A 12379-nucleotide genomic window follows, 5' to 3' on the forward strand; every position below is an offset into this window, starting at 1 on the left:
GTGGACAGTGAGAGAGGGATGAGAGAATGGACAGACAGAGAGGTGGAAGGAGATCGAGAGAGTGTAGGTGGTTGAGGAGGTGGATAGACAGGGAGGGGAGAGGAAATTGTATGGAAGGGGACAGAGACACTGGGGGTGGGGGTGGAGAAGGACGGAGAAAGGTGGGAGAAGGAGACGGACAAATAAAGGGAGGGGAGGAGGAGATGGAGGATGGAGGGGAGGAGGAGAAAGAGTGAAGGGGAGGAGGAGATGGACAGAAAGGAGACGAAGCGATGGACAGAGAGAGGGAGGGGACTAGGAGGTGGATAGGGACTGATGGGAGGGGTAGGTAGAGTAATAAGGGAGGAGGAGATGGACTAATAGAAGACTGGAATAGATAACTAACGCGGCCCATGCTGGGTTTCTAAGCTAATTATACAACAATATAGCTTCTGACTGGTGGTTATCAAATGGCTGGACAGTGTTTGTGTAGCGTGTGAGCTGGTGCGTTGCTGGCGCCAGTGTCCATCTATTATTATTATTATTTTTTGATCGTTGAGTCAACTTCGATGTTGATTTGTCTGCTTCACATCTTTGGCGGCGGGGGATTTTAACTGCAGTGTGCGTGCTCTGCTGGAGGCTGGAGTGCGGGTATCTGCCGTGTGAGTTGGAGTGACGTGGGACTGTGTTGGTATGCAGCATGGCGAAAGACCGACTCGGCACGAAGGAGGAGTGTGGCCTGCCGCTATTATGAGTTTAGCCGTTACAATGCAAATCTTCAGCCCATGCTGATTGAGATTTCCTCGGGGTTGGAAGGACAAGTTACACAGGCCGAATGAATTCGAGTCGTCGAGTTGCTTCGGTGGGTGGTGTTTTTGTTAACTAAATATTTCAGTGTACTAAAAACCATTTGGAATCTTCCTGTTGCTTATCAATGAATTTGGTGTCGTAACTTGATAGCTTGACGGCAGTTAAGGAAGTGTAACGAAGCCCACCAAACAGACTTGAAGCACGGCTAAACACGTAGCTAGAAGTGTAACTAAGTAGTGCGTAAGTCTGTGTTTGGCGTTCCAATCTGCGCTGAAATATTTTTCCCCTACTACCTGTTTTGTCATTATTTTAGTCTCGTCTTTAAATGTGCGCCGAGATTATTCTTGCTAATCTAACTTTAATGCCATTATTTTAGTGATGGTTTTAAGGGATTGGCAAACCAAAATTTAATAGCCGTGATTGCCCAAGTAAGTCACGGAGGTTAATTCTGTTCGTTTCATTTGTGGAGTATATCATTGAAAGATACTGATAATTAGTTGTGTAGTTAGGGTTGTGTATCTCATGCCTCAAAATACTGTCTGCCGCTAATGTGTTTTATGTTGCAGATAATTGGCAGTGGTTGACGCGAGCGAACTAGGGTCAGACTACCACGGTGGTCGAGTGATATTTAAGGGCCTGCCCCCCCCCCCCCCCCTCACCCAAACATCACGGGTTATGTTGTTACTGCCCTGTAATTCCATTCCTTCGGTGGAGAGTTATGGTTTCTGATGCTCAATCGCAATGCAAAGTTGAGTACCTTTTATTTCATTTATGTCCCAAGGATTTATTGTATTGGTTAAAATCTTTTGGTGTGCTAGCGTCCATCACTAATTCTCATGTAGAGCGGAAACGGCTCATGTTAAGTTTTTCTTGGGAATATCCTCTCGTTACAGTCAGGTAATGGAATCATACGAACCTGGTATATGCAAATAGTATTGTTCTAATTAATCAGAAGTTGGCCGAGTAAACTTTAAAAATTTTGGGGTTTGTTGAACTCAGAACTTTGATGTGAGTTAGTCATATTTTATGAATCTGCATTTTGTGAACACTGTATTAGTTAATGAAAACTGGGCCGAGTAAACCTTAAAATTCTGGTGTTTTGTGGACTCAGAACTTTATCCGATATAGTTATGTTAGTCATATTTTACGAGCATGCTTTTATGAAAATTGTGTTTGTATTATGAAAAGTTGGCCAAGGAAGCCTTAAAACATAGCTGTCTGTTGAACACTGGGTTGGTTATATCAACCGTATTTATATTAATAACGGTTTTATGAACAGTGTTTCATTTAATGAAAAGTTGCCTGAGTAAACCTTAAAAATATTGGCATTTGTTGAACTCAGAACTTTTATCTGAGCTAGTTAAGTCAGTAATATTTTACGAAGGATGCTTTTATGAATGTTATCTGTAAATTATGAAAAGTTGGCCAAAGAAGTCTTAAAACATTACTGTATGTTGAACTCCGAACTTACATGTGATGAAAAGAGAGACGAAAGGGTTTCCACGCAAGTGATGAGGTAGGTGTAATTTATTTGTCAATCACATTGAATTGATTATGGGTCCATGGACATGGCCTAAATTAATGGAAGTGGTTGAAAGAAAACGATATGTGGAAGATATCTTAACAGATCTTTGTGTTCTATAAGACCAGCTTTGTTGTGATTGTAGTTCCTGTGAATGTACACTACTGGCCATTAAAAGTGCTACACGAAGAAGAAATGCAGATGATAAACGAGTATTCATTGGACAAATATATTATACTGGAACTGACATACCATTACATTTTCACGCAGTTTGGGTGCATAGATCCTGAGAAATCGGTACCCAGAACAACCACCTCTGGCCGTAATAACGGCCTTGATACGCCTGGGCATTAAGTCAAACAGAGCTTGGATGGCGTGTATAGGTACAGTTGCCCATGCAGCTTCAACACGATACCACAGTTCATCAAGAGTAGTGATTGGCGTATTGTGACGAGCCAGTTGCTCGACCACCATTGACCAGACGTTTTCAATTGGTGAGGGGCTGGAGAATGTGCTGGCCAGGGCAGCATTCGAACATTTTCTGTATCCAGAAAGGCCCGGACAGGACCTGCAACATGCGGTCATGCATTATCCTACTGAAATGTAGGGTTTGGCAGGGATCGAATGAAGGGTAGAGCTGCGGGTCGTAACACATCTGAAATGTAACGTTCACTGTTCAAAGTGCCGTCAATGCGAACAAGAGGTGACCGAGATGTGTAACCAATGGCACCCCATACCATCGCGCCGGGTGATACGCCAGTATGGCGATGACGAATACACGCTTCCAATGTGCGTTCGCCGCGATGTGACCAAATACGGATGCGACCATCATGATGCTGTAAACAGAACCTGGATTCATCCAAAAAAATGACGTTTTGCAATTCGTGCACCCAGGTTCGTCCTCGAGTACACCATCGCAGGCGCTCCTGCCTGTGATGCAGTGCCAAGGGTAACCGCAGCCATGATCTCCGAGCTGATAATCCATGCTGCTGCAAACGTCGTCGAACTGTTCGTGCAGATGGTTGTCGTCATGCAAACGTCCCCATCTGCTGACTCAGTGATCGAGACGTGGCTGCACGATCCGTTACGGTCATGCGGATAAGATGCCTGTCACCTCGACTGCTAGAGATACGAGACCGTTGGGATCCAGCACGACGTTCCGTGTTACCCTCCTGAACCCACCGATTCCATATTCTGCTAACAGTCATTGGATCAAGCAACGCGAGCAGCAATGTCGCGATACGATAAACCGGAATCGCTATAGGGTACAATTCGACCTTTATCAAAGTCGGAAACGTGATGGTACGCATTTCTCCTACTTACACGAGGCATCACAACAACGTTTCACCTGGAAACGCCGGTCAACTGCAGTTTGTGTATGAGAAATCGGTTGTAAACTTTCCTCATGTCAGCACGTTGTAGGTGTCGGCCACCGGCGCCAACCTTCTGTGAATGCTCTGAAAATCCGATAATTTGCATATCACAGCGTCTTCTTCCTGTCAGTTAAATTTCGCGTCTCTAGCACGTCATCTTCGTGGTGTAGCAATTTTAATGGCCAGTAGAGTATTATAAGCAAGGTGTTTGTAATAAAGAAGTGTGTGGCAACTACAACTGATTTCGATCGTGATTTCGCCGTGTCCTCAGGGGCCACACCCCAGCGTGTTTCCAAAATCTGCGTGTTTTTGGCGGAATGTGGGTGGGGAAACGCCGCCGTCCGCCGTATCGAACGCAGCCGCACCGCCGCTCACGCCGTGGCGGGGCGCTCTGCACGGCAGCCGCGCGGCCGGCGGTCGCGTGCCGCTGCGCTGGGCCAGGCGGGCTCGCTTTTTCCTATCGCGATGCATACGAATTGCCGGCCACTCGGGCACCCACCCGAGCTTCCGAAAGGAGTCACGCGCGGCCCTAGCCGCCGGCGGTGCGCCTGTACATAACGTGTCGGCCGCTGTGCAAACACGCCGCGGTCCGCAGTGCGGGGAGGCCTGGCCGCCACGTCACCTGCCCCTTCTCTGTCTGGGCCTCTGCCAGCTCGGCGCTAGCGCATCGGTCCAGTCCCACACTGGGACCTCCGGGAGTGGAGTTTAACCACGAGATGAACACTGAATAAGCAACGAAAGAGTGGCGTACTAAACCAGTCAGAGGGTGGAGTTTCAGAAGTTTGGACGTAGTAGGTGAAACGCCCGCTAAATCACGCAGAACTAACAGGTAATTAGGGTTGTGGAAAGCGCCAAGGGAGTTGCGGTCGGATTCATTTCACAACTGTAATTTATTACCATTTAGTTCACAAATACACTTTTGAGACAATTAAATTTGCTTCACGGCTGAAGGCCTCCAAACAGATGGTTTAGAATAAGTTCAGTTTTGAAAACACATAACACACAGTTAAATTTACGAATAAGATAAATCGTATACGTATAAGAGAGCAGCATCCGGAGCCGCTGAAGGCCGCCGGATTAAATCTTCAAAATTCCAAATATGCTATGATGATTACTGAAGGCAGAAGGCCACAATGTTTCAAGAAGCTACAAGGGCTGATGGCCCGCAAGGTCATAGAAAGAGAGAAACAAACGTAAGAAGATGGCTGAGGGCCGCAAAGTTAAATTCTGAAAATTAAGGAAATATACATATTTAAACAATAGGTAAAACAATACATTAAGTTTACAAATTTCCTTTTGCAACACCAACGGTGGAAGGCCGACAATAACTTGTAAAATCTTTCGGGGGAAATTACAATAACCTTTCAAGAGCAGAAGGCAGTAATGTTGGGACTTGAAAGAAACTCTGAGAACATGTTTCCAGATCTGAAGGCCCTTAATTAACTTTGCCCAGTTGAAAATATAAAATACAGTAAAGCCCCAAAAAACTCTTAAAATGAATTGCAACAACAGTAACACTTCCAAAGAATAATTAAAGCAACAGCACTCAGGAGCCTGCAGGGGATCGGTCTGCCTTCCTTCAGGCGAGACAGGCGGTGAGCCCAACTACACTCGATTAGTCCGAACACAACCACGGGACAGTCATGGACCGTCCGACCAACCGCTTGCTTGCCACGACGGAGTACACGAGAATTCAAGGCCCCAAAAAAGTTATAAGTGTCACTAATCCCAAACAAACGCGTATGTGAACTGAGCTGCCAAAACTACACACCATGTTGGGCAGCAACAAGCGGTAGGGAAAAGACACTGCTTAAAAATTACGTCGGCGGCCAGGACAGGTAACCAGAACACTAACGGTCACAAGGCAGAAAATTCCGCTGGTGCACTTCACTATGGATAAATTTATTTAATCAATTCCACCTGACGGCGGCTATCTCGAACACTTCACTCGTGTTTGCTCACAGGAAAACCTCCACAACAGCAACGCCGGAACCAACAACGCCGTGAACTCTCCTCGCACGTCCCGACTCACTCCACGACAGATGACAACCGGGAAGTCATAGCAGCTGAGCAAAGATCCTATCAGAGGGGATATATCGATACTCGCAACTAGCGCCGATGACGGTCAGGCAAAGCAGCAACTCAGTAGCGCCAGTAATTTAAATCAACGTGCAGAGATGGAAATACGTTAAAACAGGGTGTAAAATACCAAATAGTTGAACGGCGAGCCATGCACGGCTCAGCAGGAAAGATAAAAAATCTGAACAGGGCTCTGTCTAGACACAGTGTGGTCACTAAACTGAAATGCAAAGAAGATAAGGCTTTCTCGTCACGTGAATATAAGGTAATATGGACAACAGCAGAAAATAACTGGAGGGACAAGAAATTAGGGCTGAAAGGGAGTTACCCTGAACGTTTCAGTCATAGGGTTATTTACGTCACAACTAACTACAAACCAACAGAAACAACAATAGACCACGTACACACGTCGACATCACAAGCAGACGATGATTAGTTAGAGAAAGCATATGAAGGATTGAACGCGTAGTTCAGTACTGGTTTGTAAAATGAGATGATCATCTAATAATCGTAGGGAATCAGAACGCGGTACTAGCGGAAGGAATACAAGACAGACCTACAGGACACTATGGACTTGATTGTAGGAATGAGGGATGAGTAAGACTAACTGAGAGCGGTAATACGTTTTAGTTAGTAAGAGTGAAAAAACTGATAAAATATCAGTAGAGTAGGAGGTATATTTGAAAAAGGCCTGGAGATACGGGAGATTCCAGCTGCATTGCATAATGCTGAGACAGAGATTTCGAAATCAGTTGTTGGACTCTAACGTGTATCGAGGTGGAAATAAAAACTCCAGTTTAAATTTGATTGGTACAAACAGTAGAATGAAGTTTAACAGAATCATCCGGATGAATCAGTGTGCCAAAAAGTGCGGTACTGAACCACTGTCGAATGATGAAATGCGTTTCAAGTTCTTAAAGGCTATAGTAATGAGTATCACAGTAGCCAGTTCAATTGAGGGGAAGTAAACATTTCTAAAAAAGGCAATTACGAAAGTTAGACGTACAAACATATGTAAAGGGAAGGTAACTGCGAAGAAACCTTGGGTAACAGGAGAAATACTACAGTGTAGTACAAAAATGTTCAGGGAAATCTGGAAATATAGCAACATACGTCACCTGACAACCACATAAAATGTAAAATTGCTCCAGAACATTTATGAAGAAACGAAAAAAGAAATTGTCATCGGATGAAAAGATTGAGTAAATAAAAAGTCAAAACAAACTTACAGCTAAGCTCAACGCAAGCGTGTCAACATCAACAGTGCCATGGGAATTGCACTGTTATGCGCAGAGAGAGAAGATAGGTAGAAACAGTACATTGAAGGCCTCTGTGAGGGTAAGGACTTGTCCGATGACGTAGTAGACAAAGAAATTGGAGTCGATATGGAAGACACAGGGGTCTAGTATTAAGAGTCAAAGTGTAATTGAACTTTGGAAGATTTGGGATGAGATGAAGGCAGAAGGCATTGACAAAAATACTTCGGAACTTCTGGAACTATTGTGAACGAGCGAGTTGGCGTAGTGGTTAGCACATTGAACTCGTATTGGGCAGGACAACGGTTCAAACACTCGTCCTGACATCCAGATTTAGATTTTCCGTGATTTCCCGAAATCGCTTTAGGAAGATGCCTGGATGGTTCCTTTGAAGGGCGTGGCAAATTTTCTTCCCCATCCTTGACACAATCCGAGCTTGTGCTCCGTCTCTAATGTCTTTGATGTAGACAGGACGTTAGATCCAATGTTCCTTCCTTCCTTTTCTTGAAATCATTGTAGGAAATGGGAACCAAATGAGTATTCAAATTGGTCGGTAGAATTTATTAGTGTGGAGAGCTACCGTCAGACTTCCGAGAAAACCATCCACAGAATGCCGAAGATAGCACGAGAAGATTATTGCTAGAACTATCGCAGTATCAGTTTAACAGCTCATGTGTCCAACTTTCTGGCAAGAATAATGGAAAAGAAACCGGAGGATCTGTTAGATCACAATTAGTTTGGCTTTCGGAAAGTTAAAGGAATCAGATCGGTTATTTAGACGTTGCATTTGATAATGAAAGAAAGGCTGAAGAAGAGTCAAGACACGTTCATAGGATGTATCGATCTGGAAAAGGCGTTCGACAATGTAGAATGGTGCAAAATGTTCAAAATTCTGAGAAAAATGCGGGTAAGATATAAAGAAAGGCAGATGATATGCAAGAAAGTACAGTAAGAATGGAAAAGCACTAACGAAGTCCCCAGTTTAAATGGTAGGGAAGACTGGGACTTAGTCTTTCTCGCATAGATTTTAATCTCTCCGTGGAACAAAAAATGACGGAAATAAAAAAGAAAGGTTCAACAGTGGGATTAAAGTTGAGGTTGAAAGGATATTCATGACAGCAATCGCTGATGACATTGCTATCCTGATAGAAAGTAAAGAAGCATTTCAAGAGGACGTGTTGAATGGAATGAACAATCTAGTGAGTACAGAATTTGGTCTGAGAGTAAACCGAAAGAAGACGAAATTAAGAACGAGTAGCAGAAATTAGATTAGCGATAAACTTAACATAAAAATTGGGGACCACGAATTAGAGTAATTCTGCTATCTTGCATGTAAAATAACGTATGACGGGCGAAGCAAGAAGACATAAAACACAGACTAACACAGGCAAAGAGGGCATTTATCCCAAAAATAAGTCCACTGATATCAAAAATCGACTTCAATTTGAGGAAGAGGGGCGTACATTTGGATCAGAATATGGTTCGAACGTGAGTCATGGACTGTGGAAAAAATGGAACACAAGCACATCGAAAAGTTTGAGACAGACAAATGTTGAAAATTAGGCCGACTGATATGGACTGAGGAGATTGTCACTAGAATCGGCGAAGAGCGGAAAATACGGAAGCCACTGGCAAGGAGAAGGGACAGGATGACAGGACATTACGGAATAGCTTCCATGGTACTAGAGGGAGCTGTAAAGTATAGAAACTGTAGTAGAAGATAGAGTTTACATTATACAAGCTGTTCCAGGAGGAATGCTCAATATGCAGGGATATAGCACGAATACTGATTTGAAGCAAAAAACTTGGGATGAACGTATACGCTATTTTGAATGTTTCGCGAGGTAGAACACATAAAATACGCCTCTCTCGGGCTAGTACCGCGCAATTGTGTGTGTCTTATCCACTCAACCTGTTTGACGTTTTATACTAACCCAACATACCTCGCTGCTATCAACCTCTTTGCTCTCGATGTCTTTCTGCCATTAAGATAGACTTTGAACACGCAGTTGTCCATGGTCTGTTGTAAGTGAAGTAATAGGAGGGGCTGAGGATGTATAAGAGAGAAGCATTGGTTAACTGCGTTTGTACACGCACTGGCTAGAACGTCACACGTCTATACTAATGAAGAATATACGTATACATATTACTTTTGCGGTTTGCTGTCGAAAAATACCGTCGGTGCTTTGCAATACATCGGATCCTGATCGCAGAGTGTTTACCAGAGTTTTCAACACACTGCATGTAACAAGATATTCTCCCAAGCTCCCATGTTTCTTCTGAAGACGTTGTTCAACAACCTTTACAGGAACAGCGACACATTGTTGAAATGGTGCAGTGTAGACCTGATACATGTTACCAGCACGTGGTGACTTTCTGCACGTGTCGGCGTCCTATAAACATGGGTGTGGCGGTTGTTACATGCGGAAGACTTGTACCCATTTCACGTATAAAGAGTCCACAATCTTCACTTTCGCGACAATACCACACGGCTTGAATTTTGCCACTGGTTAAGTTACAATCGTTATTTGCTTACATTAATACTATTCACTGATGAAGCCACATTTACACAGAATGTAATCATCAACGCACTTAACAACTATCGATGGTCACAGGAAAATCCACATCGTACAGTGTAAATCAATTGCCTAGTTGTTTATCGATCAGTGTTTGGTGCGGTATGTCCGGTAACATGTTACGGGGGTCGTTTAATAAGTAACGCAATACTTTTTTTCTCGGCTAATTTCGCTCGAAAAATGCGGAATTTGTTGTGGTACATCATAGAATATTACGGATTCAGCACTTGTAGTTTCATGGAGTTCCTGTAGGTGGCAACACTATACGTAGCCTTAAATTGGCGTCTGAAACGGGGGTGCGTTCCAAACCGAGAGCTGCCATTGAGTTTCTCTTGGCTGAAAAGCAGAGTATCGCAGATATTCATAGGCGCTTACAGAATATCTGTGGAGTCATGGCAGTGAACAAAAGCACGGTGAGTGGTAGAGCGAAGCGTCTGCTATCATCGTAACAAGATCGCGCAAATCTGTCCGATCTCCCGCTTGCCGGCCGGCCGCACACAACTGCAATGTTGGAACGTGTGGACACTCTCATTCGAGGTGATCGATGGATCACAGTCACACACATCGCTGTACAACACGACTTATTCTGTTGGCAGTGCAGACGCACTCTTCCACCAGCTGGGGTACTCGAAGAAGTGAGCACGTTTGTTCCTTCGCCTCCCAAGGTAAGACCGTAAAGAGCTTGGGAAGATGTGGTTCAGCTGTAAAGGAGACCGCTTTTAAAACACTAATACGACCTATTCTTGAGTACTGCTCGAGCGTTTGGGATCCCTATAAGGTCGGATTGAGGGAGGACATAGAATCAATTCAGAGGCGGGCTGCCAGATTTGTTACTGGTAGGTTTGATCATCACGCGAGTGTTATGGAAATGCTTCAGGAACTCGGGTCAGAGTCTCTAGAGGAAAGGAGGTGTTCTTTTCGTGAACTGAGGAAATTTAGAGAACCAGCATTTGAAGCTGACTGCAGTACAATTTTACTGCCGCCAACTTATATTTCGCGGATAGACCACAAAGATAAGATAAGAGAGATTAGGGCTCGTACAGAGGCATATAGGCAGTCATTTTTCCCTCGTTCTTTTTGGTAGTGGAACAGGGAAAGATTATGCTAGTTGTGGTACGAGGTACCCTCTGCCACACACCGTATGGTGGATTGCAGAGTATGTATGTAGATGTAGATGTAGATGTAGATGTAGCTTTCCTCTGTTTAGCCCAATCAAGGATACACTCCGTGGGAAGCAGTACGTGGGTGGTGTGGAGGTCATTGATGCAACAAGACGCTGGTTCCGAAGTCGACCAGTAGAGTGGTACCATGCGGGCATACCGTGATGTAAGGGCCGACAAATTGAACGGAGATTATGCTGAAAAATAGGATTTTGTAGCCAAAACTGTGGGGAATAATACGGTGTGTTGGAATCGTGAATGAAACCAACCGGATTTCAGAAAAGAAGTGTTGCATTACTTACTGAAAGCCGCTCGTAATAGGCAAAGTCGCTTTACAAGAGCCAACGACGGCACAGAATAATCCGCATTTTTTATTTTATTTTTGAAATTTCGTTTGTTGAACACATTTAGGACGTCCCTTTGGCCACGCCGAATGCACTGCAATGCACCCCTAGCATGTCGGAGCCGCTCCACGTTTTACCAGAAATGTGAGGGAGAATCGCAACCGCACGTACGCCTAATCGCTGAATTAGTCGTGGTAATACAATTAACTGACTACCAAGACCGCTAGCCTTACGCCATTAGATCTTTGTTTGTGGGGTTGGATGATGTCTGAGGTGTACAAATCAAAGATTAATAATCAGTTTCCTCTAATTTACATCTATGGTAACAAACTGTTTGATAACAGATTACCGGTTTCGGTCTTTAATGACCATCATCAGATCTGCAGCAAATGGGAAAAACATAAATACACTCGCAAAATCCAGCTTAAGAACAATACATAGACCATAATGAAAAGTAGTACCGACAAAATTTACATTTCTGCGCTTTAAATATAAAGAGGCCTACCTGTTTCATAAAAACAAAGTCTTAATGTACTGCAGCCATAGTGGCATCGTCAAATGTTAAATGCGGAATCAGCACCAGCATCGTCAAATACATATACATAACATCACATGCACGAGTCATGTTGTCAGTAGTACTAGTGTGTAAAACAAGCTGCCGTACAGTACCCACAAGATGTTTGTGTTGTAAGTTCACCAGATGTCGCTAATGTCGGCATACACTAGTTTTCAATAATTAATTGAAACAGCGAAAATACAGTAGTTGAAGTCTATAATAAGCTTATAACGTGTAAAAGACATTACAGTAATAAAAAGCAATAAAAAGAAGAACACGACAAAAGTAATATTGTTAAAAAGAGGATGAGTTAGAAATCAGTGGTTGACATATGCTCTAGTGCCAATATTCTAGATAATGACATAAATATTAAACACCGTTGATAGTGTACCGGGTAATATTAAACAACCGTAAAACAAATCACTAAAGGAGCCACAAATGAAAGAAAACATAGTGCTGCACATAATCTGCGTCCTCTGTTAGCGCTAACCACAGTAGTCCGCACAGGCGAGACGTGGTTGGAGGAACGTGGCCGGCAGATGGCCCCTCGTACCCTGCGGCACTCCGTTGCAAGAAAAGAATGATAAAATTCCGTAACAGTGGATGATCCACATTATCTGATTAGTGAAGTCTATGAAATGAATAGAGAAGGTACGAGAACATACTAGAGTCATGCGTAAAAATGTATGAAAACGAACTAAATATGTGATGCACTCAATGACAG

Source organism: Schistocerca cancellata, chromosome 7 (assembly GCF_023864275.1).
Source record: "Schistocerca cancellata isolate TAMUIC-IGC-003103 chromosome 7, iqSchCanc2.1, whole genome shotgun sequence".
NCBI lineage: Eukaryota > Metazoa > Arthropoda > Insecta > Orthoptera > Acrididae > Schistocerca > Schistocerca cancellata.